The sequence below is a fragment of the Lemur catta genome, chromosome 10 (genome assembly GCF_020740605.2).
Source record: "Lemur catta isolate mLemCat1 chromosome 10, mLemCat1.pri, whole genome shotgun sequence".
NCBI classification, from domain to species: Eukaryota; Metazoa; Chordata; class Mammalia; order Primates; family Lemuridae; genus Lemur; species Lemur catta.
The window spans coordinates 84863439-84887360 of NC_059137.1; the positions used below are offsets into that span (position 1 = coordinate 84863439).

Consider the following 23922-nt stretch of genomic DNA (forward strand, 5'->3'; position numbering starts at 1 on the left):
TCCTCATTTGTCCTACATCGTATTGCAACAGATGTTACTCTTTCTTGTCCTTTCCAGGTCTATTAGAAACTTTATTAAGAGAGACTACATAGTAAAATACGTGCTGTACAAATCCAGAGAAATTCTTATGCTGACTAAATAATTTCCTCAAATCTAGTCAACTTTCTACGGGAAAATTCCTCATTACAATGTCTCATGCATAAAGTCATTTGGCCGGTTGACTGCATTGTGGAATATTTTTAAGACCAAAAGCTTGCTAAATCCAAAACAGTGAAAGCATTCAGGTGAAAATGAAGTGAAAAGCCACATATACCTTAAAGGGAGAAAACAGTGTTAATAGTTATAGGCCTTAATAGCCTGAAGATCCCAGAGAGAAAAGTAATAAACAAGTAGGCCTTCAAAAATATTGAGGTCCTTGGTATTTAAAATCATACCATTAGAGTAGTTCAGGGCTCAGAGCAAAAAAGCAAAGGGCCCAAATATCCTATGTCCAGGTACTTAAGTTACGAATTGAGCTAACAAACGGTTAGATAAAATATTTTCTATCTTCCCAGCTTGACACATGTGACTTTAGAACATTAAACTTTTAAAATTGATTTAAAGCTCTCTTTTTCCTAAGATAAAAATTGGAGCCAGTGTGGTGGCATGTACCTGTAGTCCCAGATACCTGGGAGGCTGAGGTGGGAGGATCACTTCAGACCAAGAGTTCGAGACTCCATCTCTAAAAAAAAAAAAAAATTGGCAAAATGTCAAGGTGATTGAGTGTGATGGTTACACATGTCTGATGTTCTAATGATGAGCTAATGATTTGGGGAAGAGGAATAAAATAAAGGCATACACATTGCATTAAATCTTTTTTGGCCTTAATTTCAGCAAAATCACTAATTATGTTATTATAATCAAAACGTGCATATAATTTATGCTCTACTGACAGTATTGATGCCTGTTACACCTAGCCCTACACACACACAAATTTAAGAATAGTATGTGCCATTCAGTGTTGCAAAATGCTAGGCAGATGTCCTGTGCAACTGTGGCAAATATCATAGTAATTTGAAGTACTTCTGGAATCAGAATTGGAATGTGAAAAGAAGCAAGAAAATGAATGCTCAGCATACTAGTATTTCATTTAGGCAAGAGCTTGTATTTGTGCTATCCAAGTGCAAGCATTTGTCAGGTTAATTATGTTTTTTTCCTTGCCTAAGTGAAGTGCTTCCTCCTCTCAAATCTGTCCTCTAATTGGAACAGTATCTGCTTTGGTAGCAGCACACAACCCACACATTCCTATGGCCTTCAGACGCAGTCGTCCTGTGTTTTGGGAGAGCATAGGTCAAGAGATGTAGCAAATCACTCCCTTGGTGAATGGTGTTATACACAAGAGAAGGTGTTTAGGGCTTTGGGTCATGCTGTGCCAGCACTGGGCACCGGGGCCTGAGAGACAGAGGGAGCGTGTACCTGTAACAAACCAACGTTGCTGTTGGGGTGTATAAAATGCGATGAGGTGTCAAGGCTCAGTGCAGGGTCCCTCTTGCCTGAGTTCAAAGGAGATACTGGAGCAGTTCATAAACAAATAAAGCACTTGTACTATTTATGTCAAGAAAATTCTTTGTTCAACCCAATTCTATCCCTTTTAGGAGTGTTTTAATTCTTACAGACTTTGAGTGTCCAGGATAATAAATTACAATTCCACAGTATTAAATGAGTGTTTTTTTTTAAAGTAGGCTCAGTATAAGAACAATAGGAATATGGTAAAAAGAAAAACAATAAACCTGGGTCCTGTTCACCAGTAAACTGTGACTGTTCATTGTGCAAAATGTAATAATCAAGGTAAATAAAGGATTTCCTAAAACATGTACATAAAATAGAGTTGTTGTCGTGTTTTTGTTTTTTGCATTTCAAAAAGTTTCCCATCGTTTTTTATTCCACAGATTAGGGTAAACCACAGATTCAGCCACATCTCTTGAAACATAGTAGCCTTGTGTAATAAAACTTTCTCATAATATGGTTATAATAATCAGGATTGGATCTGTTGTTCTACATGAAATTTCTGTCTGTATTTCCTGATAAACCAAGGATTTATAAGGAAAGTTCTTTACAGAATAATTTAACTAATAAATTAGACGAAAGGATGACACCACCTGAAATATCAATCAATCAATAAAAATGGAACAACATGTGCATCTTGATGTGATACAATAAGAAGAATCTAACACTCCTTATGAGGTATTCTTGCTTAGAAACTTAACCTGAATCTAATCAAGCTTCTAGATTGAACCATCAATTTACAAGAAAATTGAGGGACAGACAATAAATCCAACAAGAAGATGAGAGTGCAATTGACCAAATCTAGAATTTGAAAAACTTTATAAACAAATGGCCTGATTTCTTTATCAAATAAAGGACATGAAAAAAGGGGTGTCTGTTTTAGATGAAAGCAGAATTAAAGGACATTATCTGCCTGTAGTTCCAGCTACTGGGGAGGCTGAGGCAGGAGGTGGGGGGATAGCTTGAGCCCAGGAGATTGAGACCAGCCTGGACAACAAAGCAAGGCCCCCATTTCAAACAAAAAGTGATTATCAACCTAATGCCACACATGGAAATAGTTAGAATTCTGACGCACACAAATCACCTATAAGGAGACCTTAAATATAGACAGCATTTTTATTTGTACATTACTATTGCACTGTATAAATACGAGTTGGTACTATCCAGTTTCGCATCCACTGGAGTCTTGGAATGCACGCCCCATGAATAAGGGGGGACTAATCTCAAAATGGAGATCATATGCATGAAAGTTTTATAGATTTTAAAGCATTCCCCACCAGTAAGCACATAAATATCACAAAAGGAAAAACATGCCTCTCCAAACTCGATGAACCAAGCAATCCAGGAGCCCTTACCTTTCTTCATCCCTCCCCCTCCCCCCCCGGAGCCCCACTTTTCCTCCATACGGGACAACGTACAGCTGACCCTACAGGTCAGGCCGTTGTCACCGCTACCGCCACCTGCCAGGGCGCTGTTTCAAAACCTTGGCTGCCACTGCAAAGAGAGGACTACTCCTCTTTTGGAGTCAAGTGACGGCCAGCTTCCTCGGCTTTCCGCGTACCTTCTTCTGCAAACTTGTTCGTCCTTCCTGCAGAAGGACCAAGGAAAGCCATGACAAGCATCACAGGTGTCATAAAGGACACCTCGAGAAGGCAACACCTGTGAGTTATTCAGAAACGCGATCTGAATCCAGCCGGGAACCACTGCTTTCCGTGGATCCTCTCTCCCCACTCCCTTCCCCGGTTCCCATCAGCAAACGGTGCCTACGTCGCCAGGGAGAGCAGCGGAGCTGGAAGGGGGAGAGTCCGGGCAGCCAAATCTACTCCCGGGATGCGCTGCGGGGGAAGCGCTGCAGGACAGTGCCACGCGCCTGTCTGCGGGGGCCGGGCGCTGCGGGAGTCCGGCGCGGCCCCAGCTCCCTCCGGGGTAAGCCGAGCGCCGGCCACTCTGCACGGACATGCTGGGCAGCCTCAGCCCGGCCGGGGCCACGGGCGCGACCGACGCGTCGGACTGGAACGTTCCCGCCGCAGCCGCAGCCGATCCACGCGCACGCGCACAGGCGCGCGAGCCGCCCTCAGGGGCGATCTAACGGCCGAGCGGCCCTCCGGCCTCGTCTGCCTCTCGGCCCGGCTCCGACCGGCGCGGAGGGGACGGTTTGACTGACCGAGCCCGCCGCTCCCCCTCCGCCAGTTCTGCCGAGCCGGCCGTCACGGGTCGCTCCGGCCGCAGACGGTGGGGGCTGCGCTCGGCCGGGCCGGGCGGGGGCGTGGAGGCCACCGCAGGGTGCCAAGGCGCCAGGTGGCGGGGGGGGGGGGGGGGGGAAGAGACAGGACTCCACGCTGCCCGCAGTGGGTAAGGGGGCTATTGGCGAAGGCGACGGAAGGGCGCGCAGTCGGCGGCTGCAGCCAGGAAAACGCGCAAATCCCGTTCCGGGAACACCCGACCCGCCCAGGGACTGCACGCAGAGTGGAGCCTCTTCTTCCCCGGGCGGTCTGCCTTCTCCGCCCCTCTGCCCCACCGCCACCCAGCTTCCGTCCCTGCGCCCCCCGCGCTCCTCAACCCCTCCGGGACGCTAGGATGCGGGCGCCGCCCTTTGGCCACGAAGACGCGAGGTCGCTTAGTGGGACTGTGGCTTAACTGCCGCGCAGGTTGGCTTCCTCCACGCAGCCTGCCTCTCCTGACTCTCGGGAAAGGTGGGCCACCCGCTACCGCCTGCGGCGCCTGCGCGCCACTGAGCCACCCATCCAGGATATGGAGTCAGTGGCTCCGGACCGCGGCCTCCAGGCGCAGTTTGGGACCCGCGTGACAGTGCAAATCCACCTACGAGGTCCGGAGCGGCAACGTCTTTGCTGCCGTTCACCCCTCAGGTGAACTCTCGAATGGCACTTGACTGCTGCTGCCACTGTCTGCAGTCACCTTCTCTCTGGTTCCCAAACCTGAAGGAGAGATGCCCTGAAAGTCGGCCGACCTCTCCCATCCTCTTCAGCCCGAAAGCCGGGCTGGAAAGAAGCCAGTTCCGCACGGGAAGTCGCTCTTCCCCTCGGCTCCGCCTGGAAGCTGCTTCTCCAACACAAGCCCCTCCCGGGCTTCCCGTTAGGTAAACCTGTCTTGGTCTTTCGTCTTTTTTGGTTTGAGAAAAGAAAAGAATTTTTATCTGAGGAATACAAATGCTTTTAAATTATCAGACCCAGAGAGAGATTAAAATGAGGCAACAATCACTTCTTACTCCCCCCGCTTTTTTTTTTTTTTGGAGACGGAGTGTTGCTCTGATACCTGGGCTAGAATGCCGCAGAGCTGATCGATAAAATAAAAGACCAATAAAAGAGAAAACCTTAAGTCTGGTACAAAAACAGAGAGGATGAGAGAATGAGAAAAAGGAAGAAATAAGAATAACAGAAAGCAGACATAATCCAGATATAAGGGTTTTTTTTTAAATTATAAAAGAGTGATATGTACAGCTTTATACTAATACATTTAAGAGTAAAGTAGGCTTTAGACCTTTCTCTTAAAATATTTATTCAAAAGAAAATAATATGTGAACATCATTTTAAAAGTTAAGTTAATAGTATTATAGCAGTGTCAGTTGTCTGGTTTTGATAATGACCTATGGTTATGTAAGATGTTCTCATGGGAGGAAATAAGGTGAATGGTACATGGGAACTCTAATATTTTTGAAACTTCTTGTTAGACTTAAAACATTTCAAAATAAAAACCATTTAACAAGTCATATAATTTTACAAAGTTCATACCCAAAAATTAGCAGATCCTCACTTTAGCCTTCCTCATTATTGATCCATATTCTCCGGAAGGAAACCATCAACAATAGCTATCTCTGAATTTCTAAATAACATGTATATACCTGCCACTTCTTTTCTTTTCAGATTTAACTGTTAGCTATAGTCTTCCTAGTATGGAAGATGAGACTCATCCTCCCAGGTCCTACATGTATTATCCCCTCCCTCTCTTTACAATATACTTATATTTTCCTTTCAGCTTAATCAGTATTAGTCATAGTTTGTTATTATGGCAGTAAATATTCCCAGCTGAGCCCAACAGTGTGCTAGCTACCGTACACTTTCCTTTGTTTGTGCCATTTCTTTTTATCCCTGGAGTTTCTAAATGTCTTCCTTTCAGTTGGTTGTTGCTTGCTTACTTTTCTATGGGTTTCTTCCTCACTCCCTTCCCCATCCCCTTGGGTGCCTCCATCCTGCTCTGGTTTGGACTGGTTGCTCTCTAGCCCTGTGGCACAGCCGTCACCCTGTGACTTCTCCTGCCATTATTCTGGGATACAGATTTCTGTGCTGCGCCCTCTGTTTCCTGTACAGTATGACTTTCTTTTTCTTGGTTTTTGTTTTTCTTTTAGTGAAACATCCTCCAGAAGCTTTCTAAGGAAGGGCCTATCAAGAAAATTCATGTGTTTGTAGGGCAGGGGCAACTATAAATCCTAATATGTGGAACTGAGGTCTCCTGGATTGAATCTTTAGTTTTCTTTCTCCTATTTTCCACTTATTTGTCTTTTTGTTCTACTTTCTAAGTGATTTCCTAAACTTCATCTTCTACCCTTCCAACTGTGCTATTTAAAAAAATAAGTGCTATCATATTTTTAATTTCCAAAAGGTTCTTTTCCTCAGTGTTTCTGTTTAATAGCCCCGTTCTTATTTCATGAATGCAAGATCTCCTATTACAGTGTGTCTCTGAAAATCTGAGATTTTTTTTAAGTTTTCTCCTGCTCCATACATTCTCTCTCTCTCTCTCTCTCTCTCTCTCCCCCCCCTCTCTCTTTTCTATTTACTTCTTTTGATTTCCATCTGGTATACTGGAGGCTTTTCTCAAATGTTAGTGATCCCTGTTCAGGATGTAGGAACTCAGTTTGGCATGTTCTGTCTACCCTCAGGTGGGCCTGGATGCACAGGCTAGGGATGAGATCTTATCAGATCTAATCTAATTGCTCCTTATAAAACCTCAACTAAGTCTCCTAACTTAATCCCCACCCCACACTCTCATTTTCAGAAAAACTTGATGTTTCATTTCCTAAGGCTTCCTGGGGTCTGTGGTGGGAGTCATCTTGGTTCTTATCAAATTCCCTCACCACCTCGTGGGAGTCAGCTCTCTCAGGTCAGCTAACTCAGGTACCATTTGGCCGTCTGCTTCAAGCTTCAACAAAAAATTTTGTTGAAATCTCTCATCCATGGTCATTTCTTTTCTCTTTGTCCTTACGGATTTCTGCCTTTTTAAGCCTTTTAGTATCATTTTTAATGGGGTTTCATAAGGGAACAAATATAAATATTTGGGTTCTAACTGACCTATTTTCCCCTAGACCTTCCAAACCAAGCAATTTCAATACAGCAGACATCTCTTGCTCAATGTATATTTTTGTGCTAGCGCATATAGAATTTTTTTTTTTGGAGACAGAGTCTCACTCTGTTGCCCGGGCTAGAGTGCCGTGGTATCAGCCTAGCTCACAGCAACCTCAAACTCCTGGGCTTAAGCGATCCTCCTGCCTCAGCCTCCTGAGTAGCTGGGACTACAGGTATGCACCACCATGCCTGGCTAATTTTTTCTATATATTTTTAATTGTCCAGATAATTTCTTTCTATTTTTTAGTAGAGATGGGGTCTTGCTCTTGCTAAGGCTGGTCTCAAACTCCTGACCTCGAGCGATCCACCCACCTCGGCCTCCCAGAGTGCTAGGATTACAGGCGTGAGCCACTGTGCCCAGCTGCTAGCGCGTATAGAATTTACCAATCTTTTTGTCTTTATCACACTTGATTCCAGGATTTTGACAATAAAGGGAAAGAAACACATTTCACAACTGCCTAGCTTCTTTTTTCTTCCATGGTTTCCTACGTGATTTTTTGTTTTTGTTTTTGCATTTGTTTTGAGACAGGGTCTCATTCTGTCACCCCAGGCTAGAGTACACTGGTGCAATCATAGCTCACTGAAGCCTTGAATTCTTGGGCTCAAACAACCCTCCTGCCTCAGTTTCCCGAGTAACTGGGACTACAGGTGTGTGTCACCACACCTGGCCCCATTCTTCTTTTTTAAATTTAAACTTTTTGAGTTAATTGTAGATTCATAGACAGTTGTAAGAAATAATAAAGATTCTGTATAACCTTTACCTGGTTTCTCTGAATGGTTACATCTTACGACACTATAGTATAGCATCACAACCAGGAGATTTGACATTGATATAGTCAAGATATAAAACACTTTCATTGCAAGTATCCTTCATGTTGCCCTTTTGAAGCCACATCGAGTTCCCTTCCACTCCCACTTCCTTCTTAAGCCATGATAACTACTAATCTGTTCTCTATTTCTATAACTTTATCATTTCAAGAATGTTATATAAATGGAACCATACAATATGTAATCTTTTAAGATTTATTTTTCTCACTGAGCATAATTCTTTGGAGACTCATACAGGTTCCTGTGTTTATCAAGAGTTCATTCCTTTTTTTGTTGTTGAGTAGTATTCAACAATAAATGCATGTACCATCATCTGTTTAATCACTCACCCATTGAAGGACATTTGGGTTGTTTCCAGTTTGGGGTTATTATGAATAAAGCAGCTCTTGACATGTGTGTACAGGCTGTTTTGTGAACATATAGGTCTTCATTTCTCTGGGATAAGTGCTGAGGAGAGCAATTGTTGGGTCTCATGGTAGTTGCAAAAGTAGTTTTTTTAATTAATTAGAGACAGGGTCTCACTCTATCTCCCAGGCTGGAGTGTAATGGCATGATCATACATCAGTCCAACCTCGAACTCCTGGGCTCAAGTGATCCTTCTGCCTCAGCCTCCCAAGTAGCTAGGACTACAAGCATGCACCACCATGCCCAGCTAATTTTTAAAAAGATTTTTGTAGAGACGGGGTCTCACTATGTTGCCCAGGCTGGTCTCAAACTCCTGGGCTCAAGTGAGCCTCCTGCCTGAGCCACCTGAATGTCAGGGACTACAGGCATGTGCCACCACACCCGGCTAATTTTCCTGCTGTTGGTAAAGATGGGGTCTCACTCTTGCTCAGGCTGGTCTCAAACTCCTGGCCTCAGCAATTATCCTACCTCGGCCTCCCAAGTGCTGGGATTACAGGCAGGAGACAGAGCACTTGGCTAACCACCCAGGATATTGTAACAAGAAACCTGTGTTTCCCGTTTCAGTTCAAATACATGAAATAAATGTAATTAGGAAATAAGGGAAAAGGATTCATGCCTGCACCAGACCTTCATTGAGTTTTCAAAGGGGGCACAAGTGTAGTGGCTTAAAGCGCCTCCTCTGGTCACAGACCTAGCTCTCCGACACTTCTTTGCTGTAGGACCATAAACATGTTCCTTATCTCTGAACCTCATCTTCAGTGTCTTCTATGAAATGGGGAAAATCTACTCCACAGGCTGGACTGTGGAGAGGTACTGAGTGTATGTATATTATATTATATTATCAATATAGTTATTTTATGTAAAAATGTGTGTATATTATAAATAGGTGTGAATAAAATGAGTATATCTAAATATCTATAGACATCTGTCTACCTTAGCACATAGTAAGCATTCAAATAACGGTAGCTCATATTTTTATCAATGATAGTCTTAAGATGACCAAAAAAGGAGCACAGAGGAGACAGTTAGATAAACTCAAAGATTTTAATGACGTGCAAGGTTTTACTTAAAGAGCCCATTATGGCACAAAGTGTGCAGACCCCAAGCTGCCTTTCTGAACTGAGGCAAACCTGGACACCCCTCCATCCTTGGGGCTTGGAGGGGAAACACCTGTTGATATTAAGCAGGGACGGAAGGTGAACAGCCACATAAATGGTACCTGGCTCCACCTTCTACGACCCAAGTTTCAGAGGCAGACTGCATTTTACCCTAGTCCCTGTGGGGGACCAGGAGGACTAGGACAGGCCACGGCTTGACCCTGAGAGGAAGAATTTATTGCAGAGGTCAACAGACTGTTTCTGGATTGAACTCACTGTCTCTCTCACTGCTCACAACCCCCACCCCCAAATCGGCAAGGCCCTTTAGACCATTCTGTTCTACTCAACCTCGAACGGGGGGTCTCAGTAAAGGGGATGGGGCTGAGGAGAGAACAGGAAGGTGGACTGAAACCTCTGACTTGCCTCACTTCCAGTTACTGCTCATGGACATCAGAAATCCTCCCATGTCTGCCATTTGATATCCTAACCGTAAACAGATGACACTGGTTAATGTGACTCACCTAAGTCACACATGATTAACGTGGAGAAATTAAGGAGACTGAGAAGCGACACTTGGCTTACAGTTTAAATAATGGCAAGAGCGTGACACTGAGCAGGGTGCTCACAGACCACGGGAAGCACAGACAGAGGAGGGGCCACTGATTATTGCAGACCTGAGAGCACTCCTAGCTGTGCTGTAAGACACAGGTGACAGACAAGGGCCCCACCAAGCAAGCCTGCAGGAAACCTCAGACAGACTAAGCCACGCCAGCCTTAATTTCAAACAATTCCCTCAGGGGAGTCCTAAAACTGCAGGGGCTCTTGGGCTTCTGGGACTTGTTCCTGGAAAACAGGCCTTTCACGATTTGGTCACGGTTGAAAGTGGGATCCTCTGTTTTGCCTCTGGAGGCAACCAATATTTCTGTCTGCATCATGCCTACCAGATCATGGAAATGAAGTCAGAAATACCTCGAAGGACCCTTAGAGTTTCCCAAGGCCACCAACAGCAGCGTAACTAAATAACACATGAAGCATTTTATACATAACTTGGACATGCTAAGATGACATTATTAGTTTTGGGGAATAAACCAGGGGTTTTATCTCCAGAACTATACCTTTGAAGTGAGTTATTCTGCTCTCAAGATAACTTACTGAGAAAGAGAGCAATTTGAAGGTTTTGACTGTAAGAAATGTCGTGCTCATTAATGACGATGAAGTGAGCAAAGAAACACGCCCTCTCCTTCCGTCTGCAGATGCTGGAATGGATGCGGCCCCTGCTGACTGCTCTGGAGCACCAGCCCTTTGCTAGCAAGGACTGAAGTTCTGCTGAACTGCAGTGACCCTGCCCCATGGATAGACAAAAGACTTCAAGTTCTGTAATTTTTATTTTAATGGTTTTAACATATAAAGTTAGATATATATAAACCAGAAAAACATGAGTGAAAGCAGAATGAAAAATACCTGGGCGGTGGCTTCATGCAACAACAACAGCAAAAAACATTTTCCTTAAGCTCTATATGTTCCCTCCAAAACTAACATCACTGACACTTACCTCATTCTGAACCTTGCCAGGATTTTATGGAAAAAACCCGGGCTCTGGGTCTGGTGTGATGTTGTTGAGCGAAGCGGGTTGGGAGAGGCAGGAAGGCTGTGGTTTGGTTGCTCCCCATGCTGACCATGGAAAGTGGCGTTGAGATCAAGGCCACTAGGGACATGGGTTCCTGGGGTGGCCACAGTGGTGGGAATCTTCCCAGAAGGAGCTGGAGATCTTGGATTTGGAACAGTGATGCAGAGATCAGAAAATTAGAGACTCTTACAAACATGGCATATAAAAACCTACAATCACAATATACCTTTTACACACGGTGGAGAAAATCAGGTATAATCAATCCAGGTCCAAGGGGTATTTCACAGAACTTAGGAGTAATAGATATGTTAAGTGGGAAAGGGCAGCAAAAGAATAGTATACAATGACACAAAGCCTCCTCGAGTTTAAGGGAAAAGTACACACATATTTTTAAGGACAAGGTTAATGCAAGGAAATTCTAGCACAGAGAATGACTAACTGAAGTTTTTCCCTTTTGCTTCCCTCTCAAATTAATTACACACAGGAAACTGTGCCAATATGGAAGAAATAAAGGACATGTCTGATGAATAGGCAACTAAAACGTTTTGAAAGCACACAAATGGTGTAAATACAAAATTCCACATGCTGAAAACAACGTGGGGAAGGGCAGGAATGACTTACACCCTTTGTGTTATGCAAAGGCACAAAGACACAAACAGATGACAAAGGACACCACGAGACAGGATGTGCTTAAGGTAAGATCACAATGAGGAAGGACACTTTGTGGACAACTGTAAGGAAATCTTAGACTATATAATGCCCAGCACAAGATTAAGCAACAGTGAGCACATGTTAGTCTCACAAGGAATGTGCAGTTTTTCTTACATAGACTCGAAGTTACCTCCTTCACTGCCTATTGGAGGGAACAGCATATTGGGGTGCCCAGAGGTTGACATGGACATCAACATCCAATGTCTCAGCCTACAGGTAGAAGATGTGGTATAAACTGAGGCAGGGCTAGCTGCATTTCTTTAGGCTGGGAGGGGTTTGGGTTCAGACAGAGGCAGAAACAACAGTTTGATGGAGCTGTGACCACAGAGCAACCTGCTGTGAAACGCACGTACCTACCTCCCCAAACCATCCCATGTTTTTCAAAGAATAAAATTCTCCTAAACTTGTTTTGCAGATTCGTGAGCAATTGCTAACCAGTAGCTGCTTTTTCCCAAACAGTCATCTTAAAAGTTTATTACCTGGAACAAAAGAAAATAGCAGCTGAGATGACTGAATATTTGTTTATGAGAGAGGGATGATGTCCTCCAAGCTATGCATAAAGTGAGCCTATTCTAAGAGATATCCCAGTTCAAGACTAAGTGGCAAAGTGAACATATAACATGAGCATACTGTGCTGTCAAACTGTTTCCAAAACACAGAGACATGTTTTAAATGAACTATTATAGTAAGATTAGGGGGACAGAAACTCATTGTTATATAACAGAGTACCCTATGTTGTTTTTAACTAGATACTTTAAAATCTTCTTACCTATAGGACATTTACAAAAAATCCTTTATGAAGAGTCCTTTATCCTTTATAAAGAATTCTCAAAATCCCTAAGGGGTCAACAGAGGCTTTATTTTCAAAAACAAAAAACTTTTTGAAAAATTTAACTGTTTACAGACACAGAAAGAATGACAGACTGGCTGGAAGTCTGCAGATCCACCTGGCAGGGGCAGCTACTGGACTAAACTATCCACAGGAGTCTCACCAGGACAATGTTCCTCAGTTCCATCCAGCTTAGTCATCACGTCCTTAGAATTCCAAAGACATGTTTTCTTTCCTTCAAGGATAAGCAGAAATTCAGAATTCTGATCCTGTTTTTCCATTGTCTTTCATCAACATCCTTCCAAAAGATCGAATCTTAGAAACCAGCAGGTTCTTCGTTTGTCTCACTTCCCATATCCAGACCAAGCATAATATCTTGTTGGTGTCGGCTTCTGAACAGCCTTTCAGCTGGCCTGTCCTCTCCACTTCTGCCAGACTCTCAGAGAAGAGTCTCAGGCCTCATCTTCACTGGGGCCCACCTCTACCCCGCACCTCCAGACTATCCACTCAACTGTCCAGAACTGTCTAAAACATTAACTGGACCTTATTGCTCAGCTGCTCACCACCATTCTACAACATGCTGAGTCTTCAGGATCAAGTTCAGACTCTTCTGCCTGACATGCAAGTCACAGGACCCCTGCCATCTCTCCAGGCTTTGCCTTCCATCATTTTTCCTGGAACTTGACTTGCTGGCCCTCCTGATGACGTGCAGGGCCTTGGTAAAGCCCCAGGTCAGAGAATGCTTACAGGACCTATTCTCTATGCCTGAAGGGCTGGCACCTTTCCATTCACTCTTCCAAATTCAACCAGAGGTCAACTCCTCCACGAAGGCTTCCCACATGCACCACCCCCCAAAAGAGAGTGAAATCACTTGTTGCTGTGAATTTAGTTCACGCACGCCACATTGTATTGTAGTGACGCTTCCTTCCTGGAGCTCCCTCAGAGCACAGCTATCATCTTGTCACTGTGCCCCCAGTGTCAGCAGAAAGCCTGCCAAAGCAGGTGCTCAGAAAATGTTCTCCTAACAGAACAGATTAGTTAATCAACTAGCCAGTGGATTCTGATTGTCCCAACGTGAGGGAGACAGGGCTTTAAAATAAACTGCTCAAGAAGAGCTGCCTGGCCCTGCATTTTTGTTTGAGGATTCTGCCCTTTGCCTTGGAGAATGGCTCCACACAGGCAGAGGACTGGGAACAAAGGCCGTCAGTTTCCTTCACCTGCCACTCAGCGTCCATTCTTTTCCTGAGGCAGCAATCCTTAAATTTTACTTTAGGGGAAGCGGCTCTAAGTCTCTGGGCTGCAGATGACGTTCGCTCCACCCCAGACCTTTCCCAGCTACCCTGGCCACTGACAGGTTCAGACGTGCCCAGAGCCAGCACACGCGGATCAAGGAGATGAGCCCAGGCTTGGGCTTGAGTGGAGCCGTGTGCCACCAGCAACAGAGAGTCCTCTTTATGCTCAATGTGCTTACTTTAAAGCAACTACCATCACTTGACACTTACCTCCTCAATTTGCTCCTTATTTAATGATGGTAACAGAGCCTCCACTTGCAGTTTTAACCGGCAGTTTCCCTCCAATGGAAAGGCTTCTGATGGCAGGGCAGTCATCACACGGTGTGTTTTACTGCTCCTGTGGCTTCAGAGCAAAACCATGCCAACTCGCTGTTGGTCCAGAGTTGAGTTGCGGTGTGGTGGTCACACGGTTATTAATCTTTTCTGCAGTAACTGGCGGTGCTGGATTATAAACCGTGCTGCAAAGATCAGAAAATTAGACTCTTACAAACATAGCATATGAAAATTCACAATCACAATATACCTTTTATGCGCAGTGGAGGAAATCGAGTATAATCAATACACATCCAAGCGGTATTTCACAGAACTTGGGAGTAATAGGTAAGATAAGTGGGAAAGGGTAGTAAAAGAATAGTATATAATGAGAGAAAGCCTCCTAGAGTTTAAGGGAATAGCACATTAAGGACAACGTTAATGCTGGGAAATTGTAGGAGAGAGACTGGCTAACTCTAGCTTTTCCCCTTTGCTTCCCCCTCAAATTGCTTACACACAGGGAACTGTGCCGACAGGACAGAAACAAACAATACGCAAACATACTTGACGAATAGGCAACTGAAAAGTTTTTGAAGTACACAAATGGCATGAATACAAAATTCCACATGGTGAAAGCAAGTAGCAGAAGGGCAGGAACTTCTTACAGCCTTTGTTTATGTGAGAGGGATGATGTCCTGCAAGCTGTGCATAAAATCATGCTTATTCTAAGAGATATCTCAGTTCAAGTCTGAGTGGTAAAGTGAATATATGACATGAGCATAAGGTGCTCTCAACATTTTCCCAAAACACACTGACCTCGTTTAAGTGAACTATTATAATAAGGTTATGGGTATAGAAGCTAGCCGTTATTTCACACAGTATCCTCTGTTGTTTTAACAATATAGTTTAGAATCTTCTTACACAGAGGAAATTTACAAAGAATCCTTTATAAAGCATAGTCAAAATCCCTACAGGGTGAACAGAGCCTCTTTTTTTTTTTTTTTTTTTTTACTAAAACGAAAAACTTGTTAGAAAAAATTGAACTGTTTAGAGACTCAGAAAGAGTGACAGTGGCTGGGAGTCTGCAGTTCCACCTGGCACAGACACCTACAGGACACAACTACCCACAGGAGTCTCACCAGGACAATATTCCTCAATTCCAGCTCAGCCATCGTGTCCTTGGAATTCCAAAGGTGTTAGTTTCTTTCATTTAAGGATAAGCAGGGATTTAGAATTCTGATCTTATTCTTCCAGTGTCTTTCTGCAGAAATCCTTTCAAAGGATCGACACTTGGAAGGGAGCAGGTTCTTCCTTTCCCTCACTTCCCATATCCAGACCAACCATGACATCTTGTTGGTGTCAGCTTCCCGCCAGCCTTTCAGCTGGCCCGTCCTCTCCACTTCTACTGCCAGGGTCTCAGTGCAGAGCCTCAGGTCTCATCTTCACTGGGCTCCCTCCTTCTGCCCTCCACATCCAGTCTATCTAACTCAATTGCCGAGGACTTCCTCAAAAATCAACTGGACTTTGTTGCTCATCTGCTCACAACCTTCTAGAGCATGTTGAGTCTTCAGGATCAAGTTCAGATTTCTCACCTTGGCATGCAAGTCACACATCCTTGGGCCCCTGCAGTCTAATCTCTGCCTTCCATTATGGCTCCTGAGACTTGACTTTCTGGCCCTCCTGGTGATGGGCAGTCCCTTGGTAAAGCACCAGGTCAGAAAACCCTTGCTGAGGCTATTCTCTATGCCTGAAGGGCTGGCGTCTTTCCTCTCTTCGAAATTCATCCAGAGGTGATTTCCTTCATGAAGTCTGCCCTGATGCACCCTCCCAGTGAGAGTAAAATCACTTCTTGCTATGATTTTTAGTTCACGCATGCCACATTGTCTTATAGGGACACCTCCTTACTGGAGCTTCCTGCGAAAGCACAGCTATAGTCTTGTCAACGTTCCACCAGTGTCAGTGGGAGGCCTAACAAAGTAGGTGGTCAGTAAATGTTCTCCTGATAGGACAGATCAACTAATAATGTAGCCACAGGGATTTCGATAGCCCCAACATGAGAGAGACATGTCTTTGAAATAAATTGCTCAAGAAGAGCTGCTTGGCCCTGCATTTCTGTTTGAGAATTCTGCCCTCTGCCTTGGAGAATGGCTCCAGAGTCAGAGAAGGACTGGAAACAAACACCTTCAGTTTCCTTTGATTGCCACTAAGTATTGCTTCTTTTCCTGTGCCAACAATACTTACATATTGCTGTAGGGAAAGCAACTCTAGGACCCCGGGCGGCAGAAGAAGTTGACTCCACCCAAGACTTTTCCCAGCGACCGGGGCCAGCAACAGGCTCAGAGATGCCCAGAGCCAGCTCACAGAGACCATGGAGACAACCCCAGGCTTCGGTTCTGGCAGAGCCACGTGCAGGAAGACGTCGGGTGTAAACATGCAGAGATCAGCTGTGGAACTACCACAGAGGAGGCAAAACTGGGAGACGAACCCTGACTCTAGGCCTGGACTTTTTTAGTTGTATGCCCTAACTGATGCCCTTTTTTATTTTAGCCTGTTTGGATTGGGGTTTTCTGCCACCTGAAACAGAGAGTCCTAAGTGATTTACGTATGTGAAGAAATGCTGGGTTGTTCTCAGTACGTGCACACGGACTCACGTATCCAAGTGTACACATAGTTTTAGGGTACAGGCAAATACGACTGTCTTTCATGCTCTGCTGTCTCTCAGGGCAGGTCAGGGGTCAAAAAAATGTATCCCGGCCGGGCGCGGTGGCTCACGCCTGTAATCCTAGCACTCTGGGAGGCCGAGGCGGGTGGATCGCTTGAGGTCAGGAGTTCGAGACCAGCTCTGAGCAAGAGCGAGACCCCGTCTCTACTAAAAATAGAAAGAAATTATCTGGCCAACTAAAATATATATAGAAAAAATTAGCCGGGCATGGTGGCGCATGCCTGTAGTCCCAGCTACTCGGGAGGCTGAGGCAGTAGGATCGCTTAAGCCCAGGAGTTTGAGGTTGCTGTGAGCTAGGCTGACGCCACGGCACTCACTCTAGCCAGGGCAACAAAGTGACACTTTGTCTCAAAAAAAAAAAACAAAAAACAAAAAAATGTATCCACCTGCCCAGCTGCTGACGTTTTTTGCCAAAATAAGGAGCTTGGGTCAATGGATGCACCAAATAAAACAGGGGAAGAAGGGGAGGCACGAGTGGTTTAGCTTCTTCCCTGTGAATACAAACGGTCCCAAAGGCTCTGGAGAAAGAAAGGATTTTAGGCACCCACAGACCAAGGGGCTGCTCCGTCTGTCCCCATGCAGCACACTGGCAATGGCCAGATGGTGCAGGGAGACCTGGGAGGCACACAAGCATGGCAAGGTGGGGACGGACAGATGTCTCACAGTGAAAAACTGATCCTCATCAAAGAGACCTTTTAATAGTTTAAAAATTATTAATTTTTTTGACATCCTAATTTCAAAGGCAAATATTTCTTCAGAAATTTTATTCATGTTTCATCACAAGTTCTACACAGGAATTAGCAAAATAGATTTGTTTTTCTGACTTCTACAGTAGTCCTACCACTTTGATGTAGGAAACAGTCAATGCAGCAAATATCCATTGAATTTTAAGTCTGTACAATCAAACTCACAAAAATTCTATTTACAACAGACAGCCCCAATATCACGATAGGCTGCATATTCTAAAAGTTCATCAAGCTGGTTGTTATGAAATTTTGAACAATGTTTTTCCCCCAGAAAATTGTGCAAAATGATGTTTATATTTCAGTCTAGCACACAACAATCTAGATAAGCAAAACAGTAGCTGTATTACATTTAAATCTTAATTTTAAAAAATAGCAATGTTTTTCTTAAAATTCAAGTTGCATGAAGTTGAATTCCTATTAATCTTCTTAATTGTTTTGTATTGAGCAGTGATTATCTTTCTTAAAATTCTAATTCACTTGAAGTTACAAAAGGACAGGCACTCTGGATTTGTTAGCTAGAACATCTAGCCTGTATCAGTCCATTCTGATACAAAATGTTTCGGTTACCACTTCAAAGCATACTCAGTGATTGGACAAAAGCAGACTTAAAAATGTAGTCCGGATGACACATGTGTTAACTGTCATCAGCCCTCCTCTGCTCCATCTCTGTGGCTCAATGCAGCACAAGTGGCTACCTTGATAAAATAATAAAGCCACTTGACAATTTTAAAATTTTGCCAATGAGATCCCATACTTCAAACTTCTTTCAAAAGATACTGTTGTGTTTTATCCTAACACCATCACGTTACTGCTTTGGGCCTCATGCAGATATCTAAAAGCACGTGAAAAAGTGGGGCAGAGCGTCCCTGCTGTGTAGGTCCTTCAGCAACTTGAGAGATTAGGTATAGTTAGTGTAAACTAACAAAACTCTTCACATTCTTGCCTGAGCAGTTAATAATCAAGAATGAAGCTAAAATTTGTTGAGCACTGTCTGTCAGGCCTGTGTTCCACAATTGAAGACTCACTGTGTAACTACACCATCTGGACAGAATCGTACCATTAACGACATAATCAAACCTTCAAAAGCCTAAACCTAGTTGATGTCGACTGTTAGTCTGGTGGTTGGGATCAGGCCATGTTTGGAAATGGGTAACAGAAGTAGAACAGCAGCATCACGAGGATTCCCGCAGAAAGTAGGCTGACCTGCAGCACGTCTGGTTTCAAGATGAGCCTTACTCAGAATTCCACCCAGAGGTGCTTGTGTCAAAGCAACGACTTGCCAAAAGCTAGACACCCTGGCCCCCAGACCAAGGATTAGCTGTATTTTTCCCCCATTAATATCTCATTTTAAGCATGTAGAGCCTTTGATTCAAACTTTGCACAGTTTTTACCACCCGTGATCATTCTGATGTTAGAATTCTGTATAAACATGTATAAAAGAAAAAAGTCCAACATATTCAAGGCTGAAAAATGGAAGTTAATGTGCTTCTTTCAGAAACTAACATAGGTCCAGGCATCCTGTAGCTCACTAGTATTTTCAATTAGTGAAGGGGTAAGATATATAGATCAGAGAGAAGAAGAGAAAGCAATAATCTGCCTGAGAAGTATTCTGTTCAGAGAAGGCGTAATGCATCCAACTGAAGACTCAAGCATCATTTTTTCAGAGACAGGGTCTTGCTCTGTTGCTCCAGCTAGGATGCTGTGGCATCATCATAGCTCACTGCAACCTCAAACTCCTGGGCTCAAGTGATCATCTCACCTCAGTCTCTGTAGTGGCCGAGACTATAGGCCTGCACTGCTATGCCCAGCTAATTGTTGTAGTTTTGGTAGAGATGGGGTTTTGCTCTTTCTCAAGCTGGTCTTCAACTCCTGACCTCAAGCAATCCTCCAGCCTTGGCCTCCCAAGTGCTAGATTTACATGTGTGAGCCACCACACATAGCTACTAGCATTATTTTTAAGGGACAAACACTTGTCACACTGAGTGCCTTATCTGAAGGTAAAACTATGACCACCAGTAGTTCAGCCCTCAAATCCAATTATTTACCACAGTCTTTCAATTCATTTTTCAGACAGAAATAAAGGAGAATCCAGACATTATTACAGCTGTGGGCCCTGTCTTATAAGTTTTGGCACTGAGACTCTGTTCAGCTAAAGATGAAGACCACACTTTCAAAAGCAAAGTATTTCAATCATTCATGGTAAGGGAACCAAAGAGGCCCGGGTCAGGACCTGGAGGCATCAGCTTCAATAAGGAAGCTGTCTGCAGGGGGAACACAGAAAGGAAAGGACTCCAAAGCAATTAAAGAAGCCTTAAAAACTATTTAAAACTGAACACTCCCTCTCTCGACCTTGTTCTCTATGTCTCCCAGAGGTGTGGCTCCTGCCTCAGGTCCTCATCCTGCTCCCCCACCACCCCCAGCCTTTGCTCAAGTTATTAATGTGCACAAAACAATCTCTATTTCCCTATTGGCTGTTCTACAATGAAACCATGGCTTACTTGCTATCTGCCTCCTCTAGGAAATCTCCCTGGTTTAACTCAATCCTTTTAATCATCATATCCAGCAAGCCAGCCAGGAAGATGGTACCCAAGACAAGAATTTGGAATCCTAGTATCTTTCTAAAACTTAGCACTCAAATTTACCTTACCTTCAGAAAATACTTACTGTGAATATCTGAATTTTGATTTAGAAAGCAAGAAATGGAAATCCTTCCATTTCTCTTCTGAAAAAACAAATTTTCTTGAGAACAGGTAAAATTTTATACCTTTTTGTTTTTTTGACATTCTGAATCACTGAGTATCTATCATCTGTAGTTCTCTCACTGCAAACGTACCTATGCTGTCTTCCCACTCGCGTCCCACCAGGTGCTGTGTTATTCTATAAAAAAAAAAGGGGGCATTTTTGTCTTAAACTATTTGGTAAGTATAGTACAAGGAAGAAAAAGAGAACTCATCTACAGAAACAGGAGTACTCAGTCTTTAAACTATGCTAAAACATCCATAGTAATGGCCAAAAGATCAGAAAAGGGAACAAGGACAGCAACCTCTACGCTCTCTTCTGGTAGAAAAGAACATGAAAAACAGCTAATGTAGGGTGACTATGATAATGGTTTATAATAATCAGTAAAGTAATAATTCACAGACTACTGAAAGCAAAGTTGTTGAGGTCACTGCTCAGCCTAACCCTAGCGAGAGAAAGACTGCTGCTTGAACTGGAATCATTAGCATGCAGCTAAGAGAAAATGAGAAAAACAACAAACCACAACACACACCCAAAGGGTTTCTTAGGAAACTAAAGTTCTCGCGACACCTCTCACACACAGACCTCTCACACACAGTTCATTTGGAGAGATGTGGAATCACAGGGTTTAGAAATGACACACACAAACTCAGGCAAAAGTGTTTTTCTCACTGCTGGAAAAAGTCACAAAAGCTTATGTGTCTGTGTTCTTCTTTTCGGGCTTTTTCAAATAACTTAAAATGTTCCATTTACTTATTAAGGGTTATTATTTTGAAGTTCAAATCATGGCTTATAATGGTCATAGGAGTTTGATTTGGTATTTGCAGGTAAATTTTAAAATTGATATATCAAATTCATTATGCATATCTAAACAGTGAAAACTAAGAAACTACTAGTTTACATAAGCGGATTATTTACATAAAGGGTATTTCAACTCTTCCTCTCTGATGACTCTTACCTCAACAGATGTTTCCTTTAACAGCATATAGGTGCCACTGATTTCATCAGGTCACTGATGTTTCAGAGACACCTCAATGTCTTGCTTTCTGTACCCCATCCTCAACAGAATCTCTAAAAGAGAAGGGTAAAATACAGTTTATGTGTTTTGTTTGGGTAAGAAATCATTCTGTTACAGGTACAACAATTTTCTTTATTGGACCTAAGAGATCACACATTTTCTTACACAAATGAGCACTTGATTCTGAGTTACTGGGTGCTGCTGTAGGAAACTACATTTAGTTATGTTTCTAAATATGACAGAACAGATAAACTCATTCATTATATAACTTGGGCTTAACGTTCCATTATTCACATTTTAGGCATATGCATGGATCAGGAGAGAAATCTGTTGCTTATGCAAGCACAGGCACACGCAGGCACGTAGCACAGAGTACTTACCAATGCGTTTCTCATCCTGCATGTTCCTCTTGACTCGCCTGTGTGGCACCAGTGGCTCCAGATGTCCCATGTTGAGCCACTCGTCCTCCATAATTTTCTGAAAAGGTGAACTGTTCATTAGCAGCATAAAATAAAATATTCCGATAATCGCAATATTTAGGAAACTTTATTTTCAACATTTCACTGACTGTAGGCCAAAGGGTAACTTGAATTTTTTTCAATGTCTCAACTCCTGCTTAAAATGTCCCAGGCAAATAAATATTCAGTATGCCCCCCAAGCCAAGCTAAGTTCTAAAAATACTCTAAAAACCTCCAAAGTTGTTACTTATTTCCACTTATGTGATTACCTGGAGAGAGCTTCTGCCACCTGGATTTATTATTAGTAAACTCCTGATAAGTTTTTGGCACTGTCTGGAGACATAGGAGGGGATGTGGTATTTCCCTCGTTTTATATGTCTCGTTACCTCCTGTGGGCAGGGAGAGAGGAAAGAAAACTAGTGAGTCAACTTTTGGGTTAAAAAACAACAGAAAACCCACAGAAACCCCTAAACTGATAGAGCATTAAAAATATAAACCCATATAATTTTATAAAACTCCTTCTGGTTTTGTGTACTACGTGGTTGCAACACCGCTTCCAATACCTTAAGATTGTCCCCTTTGAAAGGGAAGGTGCTGGTGACAAACATGTAAAGGAGGACTCCTAGACTCCAGACATCCGCAGAGGGCCGTGGCATGGTTTCCCCTCCACAATTCCCGGCGCGATGTAACACGGTGTCCCACAACAGGTGGTCAGTGGAGTGCCCGGTGTAAAGTGCGCACTGAGGCCGAAGTCTGCTACTTTTATTTGGCCATTGGCTCCTAGTAAGAGATTCTCTGGCTAGAGGGAAAATATCAATAGAAATAAAATTTAACCAAAATATAATTAGAAGTATGCACGATTAGGCATTTCATAAAGCAGCTTTTTGTAATGATATAAACGTAATATCTCCTAATTAATGAAATGAGAAAACATTTTTTCTAGAAGAAAACAACAGGAGACAAATTTGAACTCCTAATTTTATCACATTAACGATCACTACCAGACATGGAGTGCTAGAATAATCAGCATTAATTCGTGTACTAATTTAAGTATCAACTGCCCCAAGATAAAGAAAGGTTTTGAGAGGTTTTTTACATTTGTTTGTTTTGTAGAGACAGGGTCTCGTTCTGTCACTGAGGCTAGAGTGCAATGGCGCAATCACAGCTCACTGCACTGCAACCTCCTGGGCTCAAGCAACCTTCCTGCCTCAGCCTGCCGCGTGGCTGGGACTGCAGGCGTGTGCCACCATGCCTGGCTAATTTTTAATGTTATTTTTCTATAGAGATAGGTTTCACTATGTTGCCCAGGCTGGTCTTGAACTCTTGGCCTCAAACAGTCCCCTTGCCTGTGACTCCCCAAGTGCTGGGATTATGGGCCACCATGACTGACCCTTTGACAGATTTTTTACATTAAAAATAATCAGGGGCTTTTTAAAAAAACTGGGCACTTGGTGAAGTCGATAGTCACATTTTACAAAAATTGCTACAAAGCTGTAAAATGGCTATTACTGGGGAAGGAAGAATCCCAAATTGCATTCAAGAGACAGATCACAGCCACTTCCATTTATTGCAACAAATATTTACTATGTAGCGACTACACAACAGATGTTATGTTAGTGTCTGGACATATAATAAGCAAGACAGATAGGGACCTGCCCTGAGGAGCTCACACTTCAGAAGGGGAGAGGCAGAGAGACAGGCAGCTGCCCTGAGACCCTAGTGCTGTGTCACCGAGGGGGAACGGGGGCTGTGGGCCTGGCGCTGAAAGGGAGGGGCTGCTTCCCAGAGGAGGCCATGTCGAAGCACAAGAAGGTGCAGCCGGTCATGCCGCGTGTGTTGACGGGCGCTGTTTCAGGCAGAGTCCGAGAACACACAGGTGACAGAGACAGTGCGGGTTTCACTCAAGACACTGAGAGTGTGTGGGAGAGAGAGGCAGGCGGAGATGGCTGGGGAGGACGGTCAGGGCCGAATCACAAAGGGCTGTCCCCAGCAAGTTTGGGTTTTCATCCTAAGGGCGATGGGAAGCCCCTGCAGAGTTGTTTAAGCAGAGAAATAACAATGTTACCTGTGGTTTTAAAACACTCCATTCTGGGCGCAAGGTGGAAAACACACATGAAAAGAGACAGGGAAAATTAGAAGCAGAGAACAGGCAGGAAACCAGAGTGACAATCAAGTATGAGATGACGTGTCTGGCCTGGGACAGTGTAACAGAGACAGGAAAGAGTGAGCGGGTGTCAGCAACATTCAGACAACAGCAGGAAAAGGACCTGGTCACTGAGTGGATGGCAAAGCAGAG

At 43.7% G+C, this 23922-nt stretch overlaps 2 long non-coding RNA genes across 4 annotated transcripts; one reads left to right on the forward strand and one right to left on the reverse strand.

The window, feature by feature from the left end:
• Positions 1 to 695: 695 nt before the first annotated feature.
• On the reverse strand, positions 696 to 22135 carry LOC123646021. Of its 3 annotated transcripts, none has more exons than XR_006737762.1 (7): positions 21896 to 22135; positions 21549 to 21645; positions 21109 to 21221; positions 20245 to 20288; positions 13902 to 14149; positions 10785 to 11000; positions 696 to 721 (listed from the first exon to the last, which is right to left on the reverse strand). It is a non-coding gene; the product is annotated as an uncharacterized LOC123646021 (long non-coding RNA). The 3 variants fall into 3 exon arrangements; XR_006737761.1 differs by lacking the exons at positions 696 to 721; positions 10785 to 11000 and adding exons at positions 11954 to 12049; positions 12563 to 12634; XR_006737760.1 differs by lacking the exon at positions 696 to 721 and having other exon boundaries at positions 10615 to 11000.
• Positions 3884 to 12077, forward strand: LOC123646022. The gene is made up of 3 exons (XR_006737763.1): positions 3884 to 4642; positions 10486 to 10603; positions 11344 to 12077. It is a non-coding gene; the product is annotated as an uncharacterized LOC123646022 (long non-coding RNA).
• Positions 22136 to 23922: the final 1787 nt, after the last annotated feature.